The sequence below is a fragment of the Denticeps clupeoides genome, chromosome 3 (genome assembly GCF_900700375.1).
Source record: "Denticeps clupeoides chromosome 3, fDenClu1.1, whole genome shotgun sequence".
NCBI lineage: Eukaryota > Metazoa > Chordata > Actinopteri > Clupeiformes > Denticipitidae > Denticeps > Denticeps clupeoides.
Genome location: NC_041709.1, coordinates 7,794,272 through 7,809,727, shown reverse-complemented (window position 1 = coordinate 7,809,727; position 15,456 = coordinate 7,794,272). Strand labels below are relative to the sequence as shown.

At 41.9% G+C, this 15,456-nt stretch overlaps 1 long non-coding RNA gene across 1 annotated transcript; it reads right to left on the bottom strand.

Annotated features, from left to right (window-relative positions):
• Positions 1–6,100: 6,100 nt before the first annotated feature.
• LOC114786876 (uncharacterized) lies at positions 6,101–15,256 on the bottom strand. Its single transcript, XR_003749259.1, has 4 exons — positions 15,159–15,256; positions 12,747–12,771; positions 11,260–11,576; positions 6,101–7,083 (listed from the first exon to the last, which is right to left on the bottom strand). It is a non-coding gene; the product is annotated as an uncharacterized LOC114786876 (long non-coding RNA).
• Positions 15,257–15,456: the final 200 nt, after the last annotated feature.

Sequence of the window (15,456 nt, the reverse complement as noted above, 5' to 3'; positions counted from 1 at the left end):
CTCTCCTCTCCGCGGCCGGCAGGTTGCGGGCGGGGAGTCAGACGCCGGAGCCGCCGGAGCAGAAGCCGCGACGGCGCCCCCTGGCGGCGAGACGTGCCGTCGTAGCCACGTGTTTCGGTGTCAGTCCTGCTGGTCTCCAGTGAAGGGACCAGCGACTGCCAAACGAGCGAACCAGAGGGTCACCGCAGCCACCACCACCGTAACAACTAAAGCTGTAGGGTGGTAGTAGCCTAGTGGTAACACGCTCGCCTATGAACCAGAAGACCCAGGTTCAAATCCCACTTACTACCATTGTGTCCCTGAGCAAGACACTTAACCCTAAGTTGCTCCAGGGGGACTGTCCCTGTAACTACTAATTGTCGCTCTGGGTAAGGGCCTCTAAATGTAAATGTAAAGCTTCAGGGATCTTCAAATGGGCCAGCAGCATCATAATGTAATGTACACCATGACACTGGACTAAAAAAACACTCTGCACTGTCCAGATGCTCAATGCTGCACTTTGGACTTCTCCACCTCTACATCTGTAGGACTTTTTCTCTTATTGGACAAACCATCACCGACCCTGCACTGACACCACTTGCAGGCTCACTCTACCATGGAAGGGCGTCCCTCTCTGTATCACTCCTGTCAAAGGCCATTGAGACATAAAAGCCAACTCCACACACAAAAAAACTGTAGGAGAGAGAAAAAAAAGAAACGAAAGAAACATCTTTCGTTTCTTTTTTTTCTCTCTCCTACAGTTTTTTTGTGTGTGGAGTTTTTCCTTGTGTGCAGAAAGGTCAAATTTGGGGGGGGGGTTGTCAACTGTAGGGCCTGTCAAAGCCCATTGAGACGTACTGTATGTGATTTTGGGCTATATAAGAAATAAATGTAGTTGTTGTTGATGTGTGGAGTGTCTGAGCTTGCCGGGAATGATTTATTCAGCTCTATTTATTCACACGTCATTATTAGCCCCTATTGCCCCTATAGTTATTTTTATTATTAATATAATTTACTCATTTTCCTTTTCAAAATCTTTGCCTCTTCCAGCTGTGGGCTGGAATGCCACTCAGCGGGACATTCGCCACTTCTGGCTTGGATGATGAGGAGAATTGAAGCTGCACAGCCGGTCGTACACATCAGCCAGTTTAATGGTCGGTAAGGGCCTCTAAGAATCAAACCCAGCCACTGGGGACACGGGAGAATGTGTATTTCTTGGTGCCGGTCCCAAGACTGGGTAAATGGGGAGGGTTGTGTCAGGAAGGGCATCCAGCGTAAAACCTCTGCCAAATCATCCACTGTTGCGACCCCTAACGGGAGCACCCGAAGAAGGGTGACAGATGGCTTGTTCTATGAGCCAGAAGTTCCAGGTTCAAACCCCACCTACTACCATTGTGTCCCTGAGCAAGATACTTAACCTTGAGTGTCTCCAGGAGGGACTGTCCCTGTAACTACCAATTGTATGTCGCTTTGGATATGGCCTTTTGATAAATGTTGTGAATGTAAATTTAAATTGAAATAACCTCTAAGACCAAACTGAACTCCTTCAGACAAAGACGATATTATGAATATGTGGATGTTTTGGACACAATTTCACGTTGCTCCTCTGTTACTCTCCCTTGATCAGTTGTTCCCCAATGGGTCTCCCTTCAAAGGGCAGCGGCGAATGATCATGGTAAATTGCTATTGACGTGTACATGGGATGTCAGAAAAAACCATGTAAATAATATTTCATTGCATATGAAACCAGTCAGGTATTAATTATTGGTGTTATTAAAGAGACCGCAACTTTTAAATGCACCTTTGATTGTTGATGTAGGGCGCTTTAGGTCACATACATGCTCAGAATGTGAATATCCTTTTGTATAAGTGTTTGTATTGTGGCAAGCTTTTTTCACACTGGGAGGAAATACGACTCAGAACTCATTCTTTTTCTTTCACAAGCCAGTAGGCAGTCAGGAATGCAACACACCCACTGTGACTTACTGACTAATGGGGCCACAACAGTATATTTCTCCTCCTACAAGATAATACTGGTTTATCTTTATTATCATTAGTATTGCTTGTAATTACTGCCTATGCTTTAGTGCAATGAGGGGTCTTCTGTTGAAGGTATGTCAGTATAGTACTTGTAATAGTCTTTTGTACAGTTTTTTATTCTATTGATTTATACAGGGTGGTAGTAGCCTAATGGGTAACACACTCGCATATGAACCAGAAGACCCAGGTTCAAATCCTGCTTACTACCATTGTGTCCCTGAGCAAGACACTTAACCCTAAGTGTCTCCTGGGGGGGACTGTCCCTGTAACTACTGATTGTAAGTCGCTCTGGATAAGGGCGTCCGATAAATGCTGTAAATGTAAATGTAAATGTAAATTCATCTTCTATTGTCCACATTCTCAATAATCAAGCAAAATGATTATTGAATTAGAAGTAAGTAGCATTGTCATAGTCTACACAAAATAAGTAGCGTTCAGCACACTGTTTTTCCCAGCACGGTTAATTTGAGAGAGGTAACAGAAAACAGAAACCAAACTGAACTGAATGTGTTCAGCAGCAGCCGCCCTGCTAAATCGTGTAACACCACTCACAAGTGTTACAACAGACTGACAAATATATGTGTGTGTGTGTGTGTGTGTGTGTGTGTGTGTATATATATATATATAAAACATTTTTTACAAATCACAAACCGCAGCAGAACCAACTACCACATGCACTGACTGTTATCTGGAATTAAAATACTCATTTGCTTTATCAGTAATACACAACAGGAGCCAGAATGGGGAGTCATCAGTGCAAGGCCAAGGTTAATAACTATTATTAACAGACATAAATACATTTAAGTGTAGTGCTTCAAAAAGGAATTAATCGTCTTTTGATCAGGTTAGCATATATTAGTGTGTCTCTGTTTTTTAATAGTTTTAATGAATGTTGCACCACTGTTAGCATCTGAGGTTATGCCACAGGGCCTCGACGGTTACAATGTTATGTAAATGACACATCAAACCAGAAGCTACATAGGTGCAGAAGTAGATTTACTCACGTAATCACTTACAGCATCAGCTTGGCTGCTGTGTTGAGGAGGATCTGTTCAGCGTGTATGTCTAAGGAATCTCATGGTTCAATCCAATTTGGCATTTTAGGTTATATTGTTGCATAAATTTACAAGGTTTGAGGGACCCAAATGGCCACAATATGAAAAAATGTCACGGAGACCTGGTGGCAGAATGGACGCATTTGCACTACTATAACAAAAGGGGGATTTACACAATCACAAAGCAGCACATAACAAGCCTCCATGACCCGACAAAGATACGGTACAATGGGCATACATTTAGGGCATTTAGGAGCACAACACTGACAATACAAAAACCGAATTGCAGAACCAGAGTACCACCCCCAGAGTCCGATCCTGACCAAAACATCAGTACAAGACAATAGATTTTACAATAAATATTTGTGGCAGGCGACACAGGGATTGAAATGTAACAGAATAAAACAATGGACACACACAATTTTCAAGTTTCACTGTCACATTTGATTTGCAATACAATGAAACTCTACATGGTATCAAAACATAATATAACTTAATGACCATAGTCAATCATATTATGGTATTATACTACACACAAAAATGTCAAACGTGCTGGCCTGCCTGACCATCGCACCAGCAGTGACTTTAATGACATTCCACTCTTCCACAGGATTTTCAAGTGTGGGATTTTTTTGACCATTAATTCGGTACATAATTTATGAGGAAACATATTAGTCAGTGATGCTGTATTTTATGGGTTTGAGGTCAGGTTTCTGTGTGGGCCAGTTAATGTCTTGGTATGCTGAAGCATGAAGATTGCCTTTTGCTAAAGTATAGGGCTTAGGCCAACTCTTGAAAAACAGCACCACACCATTATTTCTCCTCCACCAGGCTTCACACCAAACTTCACAGCAGTCAGGCAAGTAAGGTTCCTCCAGGAGCTGCATAACTGAGACCCATCCATCTGACCACCAAACGGAGAAGCATGGTTTGTCACTCCATTGAACATCCTTCCACAGTCCAGTGACAGGGTGCTTTACATCACTCAATTCCTCTACTTGGTCATGGAGATTTCATTGCTAAAGGAAGATGACAATGTTAGGCACATCTCTAGAAAACTTGGTCTTTGTTTTTAAGTTGTTGCTGCAGTATCTTTACTTTACTTTACTTTACCTAGCAGATTCTTTTATCCAAAGCGACTTACAAGAGGAAGACACCAGCAACTCTTGGTTTCTATAGATTTTGAGTTACAAAACTAAGAGCCCTGATAAGGCCTAACTAGTCAGGAAAAGAACATGCTCGGGAATTGTTAAGTGCTAGACGACTATATATATTTTTTTATTGTGTGCATGTGTTAGTGTTAGACTCACCTGAAATACTTTTTGAATAAGTGGGTTTTCAACTGCTTCTTAAAGGTGATAGTAGTCTCGGCTAGTCGAATGGAGCAGGGCAAGTTGTTCTACCAGCCAGGGACAACAAAGGAGAATAGAGTTGATTGGGATTTTCAGTCTCATTTCATTTGCAAATCTGAGAGGGTGTGCAAGAGTGTAGCTAGCTAGTAGTGTGTTGATATAAGAGGGTGCACTTCCATTTACAGCCCATCTTGACTTAAAGGTAGCACCACTAATGTTTTTTTATGGCAGCCAAATTGACAAGAAATAGTATACTAAGCACTATTGTAAGTAATACAATGAATTAATTTTACACTGACGAGGTTCACCCTTTTCAACCTACACCCTAAATCAGATTGAATGGGTATGGACACTTATGAAACCACTCAACTTGATGCAAGCATCAAAGGTAAGCTATTTGCAGATACTTCATGGTTAGCATGTGTTGAAGAAACTATTCTCAGCTGTGGAATCAGTGTTTTACTTTTACACACCATGGACCTTAGCAGAGTTTAACCCCATTTTCTGAGTTTATATGGACTTCCACTTGGTGGCTGAGGTGCTGTTGTTCCTGAACACTGTCACTTGGCAATAATGCCACATGCAGTCGACTAGGGAATTTTTACATTTCCAATTATAGTATTTAGCAGACACCCTTTTCCCAAGCAACTTACAATCGGTAGTTACAGGGACAGTCCCCCCTGGAGACACTCAGGGTTAAGTGTCTTGCTCAGAGACACAATGGTAGTAAGTGGAGTTTGAACATGTGTCATAGGTGAGTGTGTTAGCCATCAGGGCCACTACCACTCCAGTATCCAGTGTTGAAGAATCTAATTTCATATGTGCTGTCCTAACATAGTACCACACTTGAGCTCATCAGAATGACCCATGGCCATAAATAACTGCATGGCTGGGTGCTTAAATTTCTACATCAATGGGTCGGATTGAAACTCCTGAATTTGAAAATAATACTTTTGTCAAGTTGAACAGAGTGTGAACTTGGGGACTGACATCCAGTATTATGCACAACGGGTGATTAGGTTTCTAGTCCTGACCGACTGGTATTCATCAATTGAAATGCTGTGGAGAATATAGAAACCTTTGTGGGTATATTTGGAAAGCACAAAATAATAACATTACAGTAATTGTTCTATTTTTCTGTATTTGTAATGATTTTGTGTTTAGAAAAAGAAAGACAAAATAAAAATAAATTGGGGAAAGATTATACATAGTTACATTATATAATAAACATTGTCATTGTGTTATTACTAATAATAAAAACAATTGCTTTCTGTTTACTGTTACTAATGTTTTTTTATTTCACTGCCACTAGGGTGCGCTACGTTTACACATTTCAATCTCTGAAATTGAAGTTTTAACAGAAGAGGTTATCTGAATATTTTTTTCTACATTTTTTTCAGAAATACAATATAATTAGGTGCTTATTGAGTTTTGAATACTGTATCGTGGTGTGCTTCTTTTAAACTGTGTATCTTTGTGTAGTTCGTATTTGTTGCTTTTTCTTTTTGCATTACAGTCATTGATCCCATGATTTGCACAAGATTTATATACGGTTCTGCATTGGCTTATACAAAAGCTTATGTAGAGCCTTTAGGTACTTCTGTTGCAACATTACCTTTTTGTGCTGCAGACCTTTCTGTGACCTAATCCTTTTATGCAATATCTAATGTGGGTCATTGATTTAGCCCAAATTGATTAACCTTATTGTGCTTTTCAGATGGATGTGATGGAACACTGTGTTTGTTACAGTTGATGTAACAGTGTGGCTGGAGTGACTAGAATGGTAGATGTTGATGCTCTTAATTCCAAATATCTGAAATTCATGAGAATTACACTGAGGCTGAGGTTGAGGTCTTTAAATCTTGTATGTTTTATGGACTAGAATCACATTAAATTTCTATATGGTGCTGTCTGTCTGTATATTGAATCAAAGAAGCAACAGTTTGCCCAGCAGTAGAAGATGGCTCGTGGAACACCAGGAAGTCTTTCATGCACAGTCTTTATTATGATTCAAGGCCTTTAGAAATCACTTTGTGGTGCCCAGATGCCACTAGGCTTACCAAGCTGGTACCTGTTTGCCTGATTATTGGGTCCTGATCACTCACAGGACATTTTATAAGTGTGCATGCACGAATCACAGGTTGTTCCCGCATTAATGTTGCATGATGTTTAGTTCACGTGCAAGTTCATGTGCAACCAGATTTTGAGGGTTTTTTTTTTCGGTATGTTTGAGGCATTATGCTTTTCCTTTGTTCTGGCAGTATTAGCCTTTACAATATTACATCTACTTAAATAGAATTTGATATAAAAAAGTGATTATATTAAAGCACTGTGCTGCTGAAGAAAGAATATTTTAGCAAATTTATACAAATGTTTTGGGAATGGCATTTTAGATTACTGTAAATGTTAGATCTGTGACTCTGAGGCTCTGCTATTTGTCTCTCTGTCCCTTTTGGTTTCTCGCTCACATCTTATTCTTTCCTGCCTGTAAAATCCTGTATCATAATCACAAATGATGTGCAGCATTAGTTCCAGTAAAGTAATATTCATATTCCTGTTGATGAGAGCAGAGCTGGGATCTGGACAGTGACAGCGTCATCAGCCCCCATTTCCTGTGTCCATGTGGTTTTCGCCCAACCAAATTCTGCCAGGCATGCCTGGAAAAAAAAAACAGGAATGAGAGGGAAGTGCTTTTATGTCCCTGACCGCTGTCGTTAAGGTGCAGGATTAAGATTCCCAGGCTGTCGGAAACATGTGAGTAATCCGGCGTAGAGTGGAACAGGATGTATGCGCAGGCATTTTTTAGCATCCCGTGCCGAGGCTGCAGTGTGGAACATTAACTCTGACGAGGTCAGGAAGTCAGGCACTTTAGGCAGTTTCCGGCAGCGGAACGGCCAGGCCTTTGTGGATGTGCAGGATGGGGTGATAATATAAATACAGAGCCATGGAGCCCTACCTGGTGCCCTCACTCTTTCATCAGACTTCCTGTGCATTTGTTTGTTTGCTGATTTCCTTTTAGGCTGGACTCTGAGCAGGAAGCCACATCCAGACCATATGCCGCCTTTTAATAGGGTTATGCATAAAACATCAGCATCTGCTTCTCTTGCAGGTAGGGTGTGAGCATCACTTGGAATGAGGCACTGCCTTGATGTGGATTTTGTCTGCATGCTCAAAGCTTCGTGCTCTTTGCAGTGTAGCGTAAACACATATGTGCTGTAGTTTATATCCCCGGGAAATACAATCAATGCAAACACAGCAAGGACTTGCCGAGCTGGTGCGGTGAATCAAGCTTCTGGAAATGCAAGGCATACCATATCATCTAATTCAATTGGCTGCAGTTTCTTGGAGGGCTGCTCAGCCTCTTCTTTCCTGAAATGACAGGCTTGTGCCTGGTCTACAGGGCACAGACGCTCCTGTATGACACATCAGTACCACTGACTGGGCTAATGGTGTGACAAACAGCTGACAGGCAGAACAATTGTTCCTTAGTGGTCAACACACTGGCTTTTAGAGGCTATTGATTATGCTGGAGGTCCACAGCTGTTCCTGTTTCCTTTACTAGGGAACAGTCTCCAGGTCCACAGGATCAAGAATTGCTGCGTTAACAGGGATCAGAATCAGAATCACGTATATTGGCCAAGTATGTGAACAAACACACATAAGGATATATGTCTCTCAAGAATATACAATATAGTCTAAATCTTATATACAGAAAATACAAAGATAATACAAAGAAAATGCAGAAATAATACCACAGTGTACTTGCATTGTGTAGTGTAGTTGCATTGTGGTGTGACAGTTCAGCGAGTGGAAAGAAACTGTTCCTGTGTCGTCTGGTCCTAGTCTGCAGGCTATATCATCTGCCAAAGGGCAGAAGGTAAAAAAAGAGTCTGTGTCCCTAGCGTGAGGGATCTGTGATTTCCCCTGCCTCTTTCCTGGTTCTTGAGAGGGACAGGTCCCTCTCAGGGACAGGCCATGGGGACACTGAGGATCTTTTCTGCTGTCTGTACATTCCGTTGCAGTCTTTCCTGTTTAGTGGCTGCTCCATACTGTGATGGAGGAGCGGAGGACAGACAGTAACTGTTGTGTAGAGCTGTATCAGCAGCACCTATACTTCCTCAGTTGCCACAGGATGTACATCCTTTACTGGGTCTTCATCATGGATATAAACACTAGATGTCGCATTCAGCCTCTCAGCATGTGTCAAAACCGCTGCCACATTGGTTACAAGCTCAGCCACGCTTCTCTGATGGTACAAGCAAAAATGCCGGAATTTTATATGGCTGTAATAACGATGGATCAAGGCATAATATTTCATAAGTACAATTTTATTTTATCATCTTGTATGTAACTATGTGTTCGACATATAACGTTATGCATGATACAGACCAGAGCCTCTGTCTTCCCACCCCCCACCATACAGGAAAGACACAGCTTCTGTACTAACACCTGTATGTATTGTATAGTTAGTTCATTGTCTGTAGATCTGTGTCTTGGTGGGCTACAGCTACCTCTACCACAGAGGAAAGACACAGCTTCCGTATTGACAACTGTACATTTTGCAGTTCAGTGTCTAAATGTCTTGATAAATCTACACACGATGCCTCTGTCTATGGACCTGTCCTGTCTAGTTTTTTTTTCCAAATATGCAGGTAAATGGATGCTCATCTTTTACTGGCTTTGTTGTGTTTGTATTTGCATAGTACTGCATGTGATAGGAGTGTAGTTTAAGTTTTTTTGAGGAGGAGATCTGTCCGAAATGAGTTTTGAGGGACGTTTCCTGAAGTCCACTGTCTTCTCTACAGTCTTGGGCGTGTTCTGCTCCATATTGTGTGGCTGTGATATCATTTGATACGCCTTTGTCAGAGATCAGCAAGTGCTGATATTATGCAGCCTTATATCGCCTCAATGACTGTTGCAGCAACATAGATGTTAGCAAGATATGTCAGCAAAGAATGATTGGTGAGAACACTTCACATGCATCACAGTGTGATGTCGAAAAAAAAAAAACAGGTAATGTGAAGTTGTTCTTTAAAGGTGTAGGACATCTGCAATGAATATGTGCACTTTACTGAATTTCTGTGTATTGTGATGGAAATGCCAAAGGCCAGTTTGTAATGCAAATCCCACAGCCTCTCAGCTGGGTGCTTTGTTAATAGAAGCACTATATTTTAAGAGAATATGATTAATAACACACACACTGCTATTACTGGGAGCATGGGAGCATTATGGGTGCTCTTGTGCATGCAGGTGCAGATGGGGATAGTACAAAGTTCACTCTCCAGGTGATCCAAGACTGTGTCATGGAGTCCAGCCATGACACTGTCCATTCTGTGATAGGTCTTTATGATATAAATTTGATTCTTTGTCTTGCTAAAAAACTGTTTTAAACTTTTTGGTATGTTCATACCAGCTACCTGGATATCAATAATGTTTAACCAAAGACAGTGCCACAGTGATGGCCTGGTGAAATGTGTATGTGGCAAATAAAATTGGAATTTGAATTTGGGTAAGGAAGCGTACCTGTAATCAGAAAGTTGTCAGTTCGCATCCCGAACCACGAAGGTTCCACTGAGCAAGGTATAGTCATCACACACTGCTCCTGGGGGCCTTTCATGGCTGCCCACTGCTCACCAAAGGTGATGGGTTAAATGCAGAGGACACATTTCGTTGTGCACCGTGTGCTGTGCTTCACAGTCACTTCACTTTCACAATATATTGCTGTATCCTTTTCTTGTCCCCAAACTAATAGTAGTGTTTGCTTTTCGTGAGCTTCCTTATGTGCCTTAAACATCATTACAGTAAAAAACAGTACCTTCACATGAATCCTTCCTATTAACTTGAGCTGAATGAATTTCACCACTCACCTCTTGTCCTTACACACAGGAGCAGATGTATTAATAACTTTAATAAAACCATACTCTCTCTGAGCCCTTTCCGTCCAGTGTGGACGGAAAATATACATTTTAGACTGGTTGTCCATAATTATCAGTACACTACCCATGACAATTACTCAGAGCCTGGAAAACATTGTCCCGACAGTGTCTTACTCACTGATCATTTCGTGTGCCAAAACTGGATTTCCGGAGCATCATGTAATGATGATTTAAACCCCGGAATGGTATATTTTCTGGGCTTGTGATCCCTTTTTGCGTTCTGAGTATTTTTGGACATGCCTCCATCTGCTGCTGCCTTGGTCAGGTCCTATGAGCACAGGCTTATGTAGCACAGTTTAACAGATTTGGACGCCATTCTTAGGAATGACCCAGATGTGTGGCATTAACTTGTATGGAATTGTGATGATCCGGCCCGGAAGGGGTCACTCATTTCACATTTGTCATGTGTAATGTTCACCTTGTTATCAGATGTCTCCCCTGTCCTGTTCTTCTTCCTCGTCATCTCGTCTCATCATCTCCGTTCACCTGCCTCGCCATGCCAAATGGCCGTGACAGGAATATCTTCTAATTGCCATACGTGGCTCTGTCACACTCATATATCAATAAAGGCGTTGATATAATTATATCCCTTCATAATTATATTGATAAACTACCTTAATACTACTGACCGTACTGAGAAGAAGTGGGTAGATCATTATTTTTCCAAAAATCAATAAGTAATTTTTCTGGTCAGCAGCACCTTATTTTAACAAATGGAAAAGTATGGATTTTCACACTCACATATGATCAGTGTATGTTACTTTTTTTATCCAAACCCCATATAGTAAGTTCCAATATTCTAAAGACAAGCTGGTGACCCATGACCAAAGGAAGTGTGGGTATTTACTGAAATTACCCCCACACAGGAATAGCGGGGGAGATACGTCATTTACCCACCCCCTCTTCACTCGTCAGCATCGGTGGTGATGATGTCATCTGACTGTGTTTGTCATGTCTTAACTTTAATCCTCCCTGGCGTTGCCCCGGACACCATTAGTGTGCAGCTGGGCTGGAGGCTTGTGCTGTGGCGATGATTTACTGCCAGCACGCTGGTCTGAGCCACTGGTGGTGGGCCCTCCATCTCCGCCCCCCGTCCTGCCCTGAGAGGGAGAAAGGGTGGGGGCGAGGCACTGACAGCTGAAGGTGACCTTGAGCTTCCCATGGATCGCTGTAGCATTCAGGCAAGGGTTGTTGATGCAGTTGGAAATCTGTAACTAGACAGACAGACAAAAAAAAATTAGACAGAGAGACAGGTTCATCTCATCAGAGGTTCACAGATGCTGCTCCACGCTGCAGGGCATGCTGGGACGGTGATGTCCTTTTTAAGGTCACAGTGTGCTTAGCTGGGCTTTCTGCGTGGTGTACAGCAGCTGTGACAGATCTGGGGCTTTGTGACCAAAGATGAGCAAGACATGGCATACTTCAACACTATCTATCTGGAACAGTATACCAAAGTATCCTTTCAGACAGCAAATGCATTCATATTACTTCCTACCAGCAGCCATTCATAAAACTCACTGGATTTCATTTCATATCCTCATATATCCTTGTTTTCATCATATTTCACAGAAATAGAGAAACATTTATTGAACACGACTTGCTGATGCTCTTGTGACGCATTTAAAAACCTCTTCTCCCCATATAGGTGTAGCAATAGTGATCAAAGTGTATTTGACAGTGTGAACTGTACTGCTTTCAGGTAAAGGTCCAAGTAAATTTTATTGTCAGCTCTTCTGTATACTGTACAGCTGTACAGAGAGATGAGACCTTTAGCTGCATCTGGGTTTAGTTTAGGAGCCAATGAGTCATTGGTTAAATTGGTTTTACAACAAATATGCGACTAATAGTGTGAATTAGGAAGAAAATAAGTGTAAAGCAGGTGGTGTATTAAATATGCTGGCACAGATCCATTATTTACTTGTGATTGGAACACAAAACTATTTTCAAGCTGACTGAGCACACCACTATGCATAAGCATGTGGCTTATTGATAGTGTAAAGTAAAGCATTCTCAGGATTTGCATAAATAGAAACTGTTATCTGTATCTTGAAGATGAAAGCTAACTGCATTTTTTGTTTTTTAGGGTTAGTGTTCTGTGACCTCGAATACAGTCTTTACGTTTTTTCGGGGAGTTTAAAATGGGAGGAACCTGATGATTGACAGCTTTCACTCACGTTACTTCCTCATTCTGTCTGGTTTAAAACCGCACCCATCAATATGTCAGACGTACCTGATTGTACTTTATATTAGATGTTTTATTTATGTAAATCCTTAGACATCTTACTAGCAAGCAAACCCCACTTTGCACCAATTCGAGTTCCAACAAAATGCTGTGGTTCCTGCGAGGTAAAAATATATGAAATGAATGGAAAATAGTAACCCACCCTGTTCCTCACCTGGCTCATGACCCTGTGGGGAATTGAGAGAAATGTTATTGTAACTGATGCAGTTATTCTAGCAGTCAATGTATTCCATGCACACAACAGCTGATTAATATTTAAACTACAATAACGGTTTATGTCTTTAAGAGGGGGAAGTGCAATAGCCTTCCTTTTCAACATGATTCATGACGTTTGTTGGTGTGTGGAGGTGAGTCTAAAGAAAGATTTTTACAGTGTACCATAAATGATATAATGTGGAAGTAAAAACCTCTTGGCAAAATAACAAAGACTCCAGTGACTCAACTTGTCTCTGTTTCAGATGTGTCACAATCTGCATGTCATATTTCTGGCCATTTATATTTAGTTAATTGTGCTAACACCTTCCTTATTTATTGCAAGTTGTAAAGGTAATCGTGAAGTATGATTGTGAGAGAAGCTTTCAAGCTGCAAGTGAAAGACCTCTGGCTACTGGCTGACAGCAGATCTCTCAGATCTGTGGCAAGAGGTTTTTCTTTGTCCGTGCCGCACACAGGACCACCCAGTGGATGGGAAAACACAAGGGGTTCTTTCTCCAGCTCATATCATCATGGGGGACATGTGGGAAATCGGATGACTGAAGGCCTTCTGTGTGTCAGTGGGTGTGCATCTGTGAACGGTGAATTAAAATTCTACAGATGTCCCAGAATCCTCGACACCTAAGAGCTGAAGGGCTACACTCTTATCACGTTGAATTTTGTCCCCTGAGTATCATGTTCCCCTTCTGCCAACCAGCATGGGTCCAGTTTAACCAGCGTCCTTTTTACTCAGTCAATATGCAGTAGAAGCAGAGGTACTCCTAAAAACTCACCAGGCCCTGTTTGATGTTGATCCTCAGTGATTGAGGGATCCTTTATTCCCTTTTAATTCATCTCATACACCATTATTGTAAGGAGCTGAGTATAAAGTAATTAACAGTGAATATTAAAACTATAGCTAGACACAAAGCTGCTGCATATCGCTGGTCGTATTGAGACTAAGGGAGAAATTGTTGTGGCACTGAAGATGATTAAAAAAGAAAGAAAATGGGACCTACACCTGTTCATGCGATGTACTGACAGGACTGGATTTAAATCATCCTGATTTTGGGATGCAGATAATTTCTTACCAATCAAGTAAAAATCATCCTCTGCATGAAATATATCATGAATATCAGACGACGGCCATTTCGATGACGAGATATATGCCCACATTTGCGTGCTGATATGTGGTGTTGACATCAGTTATGGGTTCATGCCATATTTACACCCAAGCATGGAGGGACTTCATATCTCATTCAAACCCCCTAGTTTTTGCAGAAAGCTTTTTTGAATTCTGTGCGTGTTCCCAACCTTTCTGCACTGAGGTCTTTTCACCTTCGCTGTGGTGGAAGTGCAGTTAAGGTGACCACTTCTGTTCATTCACTGAGGGGAAATTTAAATTAAGCTTCCAGACCCCTTAGGCATTCTCTCCCCACTCATTTTTTTCTCTTTCTCTCTGCTTCTTCTTTCCCTGTCTGTGATAAAAGCTTTTAAGTGGTGGTAAGCTTTCAGTGTCAAATCACATTAAGAAAGTAGATATGTTCTGACATTCTGAACCAGGCAGACATGTTCCCTCAAATAAGAACCAGCTAGCATAATGCAGTTTTGATAATTGGACTCCTTCACTGCCCTACCTAGGAGGCTGTTTGTGCGATTCAGTGTCAGAGGCATTGTATGGCAGGATGATTGTGTGGGATTAAAAGCGCACAGGATCGGCAGAATCAGCACCGAGGGTCTGTAGCTCACCATCTGGAGATGCGTCTGTTCTTTTAAACCATTACCGGCGCAACTTTTATTCAGAGCACAGTCACTTGCCCTAATCCTCTGTCTCTAAATGCTCATGTAACCGGAAGTGCTCACAGCAGCATGACGTTTTTTTTGTTTCTTTTGGGGGCAAAAAAGTCGAAGAAGAAGAAAAAGAAGAAGAAGAAATGGAGTCCTGTGATTGACAGTAGTCTGAGTGGATGTGATGTCGGGAGAGTGACAGCTCTGAGTCACCTTGGCTGTGAGTCATTATCCAGCTAAAAACCCGTCACCCGGCATCATATTAATGCTCCCTTCATTGGATTACATAGATGGCCTGTGTGTGCAATGCTTACATGCAGATATTAATATACAAATATCTTTCAGACGGATACGTTTCTGTCCCTAGACAGTATACACAGCATGGCATCAAGCGCAACCATTTTTGGGGATGTGAAACTGTGTTGCTACGCTGCTCACGACCTTGACTTGACATCCACATTTCCCAAAAACAAGCAATAAAGATGAGCGAGCAGCAGGGGCCGAGACAGGGCTCTGCTCAGTCCCTGCTGGTGGCTGAAACTGATCTAGGAGAACCGAATGTAGACGAATTCACCTGATCTTCCTCACGCCTCCTCCAACGCAGACGTTGCTATTTGGGCCGGTGATGGGGGTGGCTTGTGTGTGGAAGGGGAAACAAATCCGCCGCTCCTCTGAATCCCCACACAGCTCTGAGTCATCGAGCAGCACCGGCGTGGGCGAGCGTCTGTCCCGGCGTCCGTCCACACTTCAAGTTAATTGATTGGGTATCAGAAATGATTGGGTTTTGTCTTGCATAGTTAATTGACAGTTGAATCTGTTGTTACTATTTTCTATATCTATTTTACTCACATCAGTCAGGCTGTGATTACACC